Raw genomic sequence first — 3043 nt, 5'->3', positions numbered from 1 at the left:
AAGATCAGTAGTCCAGACTCGGAAGGTCAAGAAGTATTTGCCAGAGCTACCTAGCATTTCCTGTTACTGCAATAGCAGGATTTGTATACATTCCATGAAGGAAATCTTCTAAAACTCAAATGCGTCTTTATTTTATTCTCTGTATTTTGCCAAAAAAAATTCTGAGAAGCATGACGAAAAACCTGTCTAGTCTACAAAAATGTTAAGAGTTACAATTTGGAGCTATATGCTCCAAAGGTTCAGGATAGCTATGGCGGTCTAGTTCACACCTTCAAAATCTTGTACTGATAGGTATGTCTCACAACGACGTCACATCATAACTATAACGAAAAATAAGACTGACAATTATGAGGCTCCAAATTACAATGTTCAGAGTGGTCAGCAGAGGGCGTGAGCAATATCACAGTCACTTAATCGTTACTAATATACATTTTAAATGTGTATTTCCGTTCATGGCGGTTAACTGATGACAGTATCGGTTACATAAATGTAAAGCCTTCAGGAAAAAATGCAGAAGGCGCTGATAAAGAGACATTCCTGTATTTATACGTTTCCAGTAACGCTAACATAGGAATCGTTTAACTGAAATACGAACATGCTATTCAATTACGTACTGTGTGCACAACACGCAAGACAAATAACTTTAACAGAAAAACTGCATGTCAAGCAGCGATGGCCGAGTGGTTAAGGCGTTGGACTTGAAATCCAATGGGGTCTCCCCGCGCAGGTTCGAACCCTGCTCGCTGCGTTTTTTTTTTTTTCTTATCATCTTTATGTGTATTATAGGGTTACCACCTGCCCCATTTTGCGAGGGACAATTCCTCTTTGGGCAGTTATGTCCTGCAAAAAAATTGTAAAAATGGCAAATGTCCTGAGATTTTAGGACAAAATTATTTCCTATATTTTATGTAATAGTTGCATAAAACAGTTATCCTATATCTGAAACACCTAAATGTTATAAGAAACATAATAAACAAGTAAATTACTACAAGATAAGCTTTTATTTAGGCAAAAAAGTGAAGTTCTGTCCTTTGTACTGGCCATGGGCATGTTTCGGCCTGCAAAATTTGACGTTTGTACCAAAAATGTCCCTCTTTGGGCTTTTGAAAAGTTGGTAACTCTAGTGTATTGTCATTTTTTTAAGAGATGTACAATGAAGTGAGAACAATATTTACTAGAGACGCACACAAAAACCGGCATAGATTACATGAACACACAAGTGCAGCGGTACTCAAAAGTAAGTAATTAAAACCATGATATTAAAGTTATTCCAGCCAGCAAACGGATAAATTGTATTTTTTCAAATTCTGCAGCGCCAAGATAAAACGATTTTTATGTCGGCAGTAGCTAACACTTTCAGTTTATTTTTTTTCCTTTGTAAGAATCTTTCATTTGTGGATGACAGAATTTGTAAAGAGTAGGTGCGTTTACTGGGATGTGATTATTTGAACACTCGCTGTTTTCCCCTTATGGTTTAAGCATCGATTATTTATACTACTCTTTGAAATAGGGCTCTCGTACGTAAAGCGTTTGGATCGCGCTGTTGGAGGCTGGTAATTTGTATGGTGTCTGAGCCTGTGCTAAGAAATTAAGAGAAGCAGTGTTCAGCAAATAAATGTTTGCTCTAGGATCGACACGGGACACTATAGTTTTAACATATAAGGAAGGCACACAATTTATTTCATGCAGCTGTACTTCCTTCTTCCTTAATGTCACGTAAACAACCATAGAGTACATGGTTAGGAATAAAAGGTAACGCAAAGAGCAGGGTTCGAACCTGCGCGGGGAGACCCCATTGGATTTCAAGTCCAACGCCTTAACCACTCGGCCATCGCTGCATATACATAAAGCTTTTCAGTGTAACTTAGTAGTGACAGTCGTTGCGTGCGTCAACTATACTATAATTTATTAATGATCGCTGTTTATACTGTATGTATTATATTTGTTTATTGGAGTATTACATTGATCAGTATAAACGTTCAGGCTCAGCCGTTGTGAAATACAAAACAGTTAACGGACAATAAAAATATAGAAATGTAAGCAATAACAGAGACTACTTCACACTAATTTTGTCTTTTAAGTAAAGCAACGTTTTGCGTTTCAAAACATGTTAATTAACATATACGGGACATGGAATAGTGTAAGCATTATCTCATTTTCTTCACATCTTCCCAGTAAAGTATATAGTGTTTAAAATATGCAGAAACATGCTTATGTTCTTACAGGAGTTTTCCCTTTATCCAGCTCCCATCCTGGTCGCTTCACACCGTTATCAATGAGCTGAAAAATATTACTGCGCTTCTGGGATCATGCTACTATTTAGTAGGTATTTTAAAGTTGTGTTTTTAAGTCTTGCTTAAGAAGTAGTAGAAATAGGAGTCAATGCGTTTAACAATAAAATATGCACTGGTAGGCAGCGATGGCCGAGTGGTTAAGGCGTTGGACTTGAAATCCAATGGGGTCTCCCCGCGCAGGTTCGAACCCTGCTCGCTGCGTTATCTTTATTATCGAACTCTGTTGTTAAGTCTTGTTAAAGCATTCGACAGTTAAGTTGCATCACAAAAGGAGTGCATCTTGTAAAATACTTAATCACTACTGTGAAAATAGCAAAACGGGTAAGGTTTTCACATTACAACTACAACATTCAATGTTTGATTCTAACCCCACCTGACTGGCAAGATGTACAATAGTCTACACAGGTATATATTTCTCCAAGCAAGGCATTTATTTGGACAAAGCTCCCCATAAAACTGGGAGAAAGGCCCAAAAGTAAGCACAGTTCTAAGCATTTATCTTACAGATTTAGAAAGTTGAATAACAGCTTGTACATTAGCATGAATTTCCTGAAGGGTATGAAGTTTGAAACTTAAATCTCCTTCATTATTTTCTAACTTCAGCCTTTAATGATGTGCCACTAATTTCCCAGAAAACTACAATTTTATCAAAAATGGACCAAAAATATGAGGCCAAAATTTGGACATTCTGCAAAAATCTGTACAGTTCAGAGGTATGTACATAGCTCTCAATTGTCCAGATTTTCACA

General features: G+C 37.1%; 3 non-coding genes across 3 annotated transcripts; 2 read left to right on the top strand and 1 right to left on the bottom strand.

The window, feature by feature from the left end:
* Positions 1 to 666: 666 nt before the first annotated feature.
* TRNAS-UGA lies at positions 667 to 748 on the top strand. Its single transcript has one exon. It is a non-coding gene; the product is annotated as a tRNA-Ser (tRNA).
* A 1008-nt stretch (positions 749 to 1756) lies between these two features.
* Positions 1757 to 1838, bottom strand: TRNAS-UGA. Its single transcript has one exon. It is a non-coding gene; the product is annotated as a tRNA-Ser (tRNA).
* A 575-nt stretch (positions 1839 to 2413) lies between these two features.
* On the top strand, positions 2414 to 2495 carry TRNAS-UGA. The gene has a single exon. It is a non-coding gene; the product is annotated as a tRNA-Ser (tRNA).
* The last annotated feature ends 548 nt before the right edge of the window (positions 2496 to 3043 follow it).

The sequence above is a fragment of the Protopterus annectens genome, chromosome 14.part0 (genome assembly GCF_019279795.1).
Source record: "Protopterus annectens isolate FY-2018-M chromosome 14.part0, PAN1.0, whole genome shotgun sequence".
Lineage (NCBI taxonomy): Eukaryota > Metazoa > Chordata > Ceratodontiformes > Protopteridae > Protopterus > Protopterus annectens.
The sequence above is the reverse complement of the archived record's forward strand: the minus strand, read 5'-3'. Positions and strand labels throughout refer to the sequence as shown.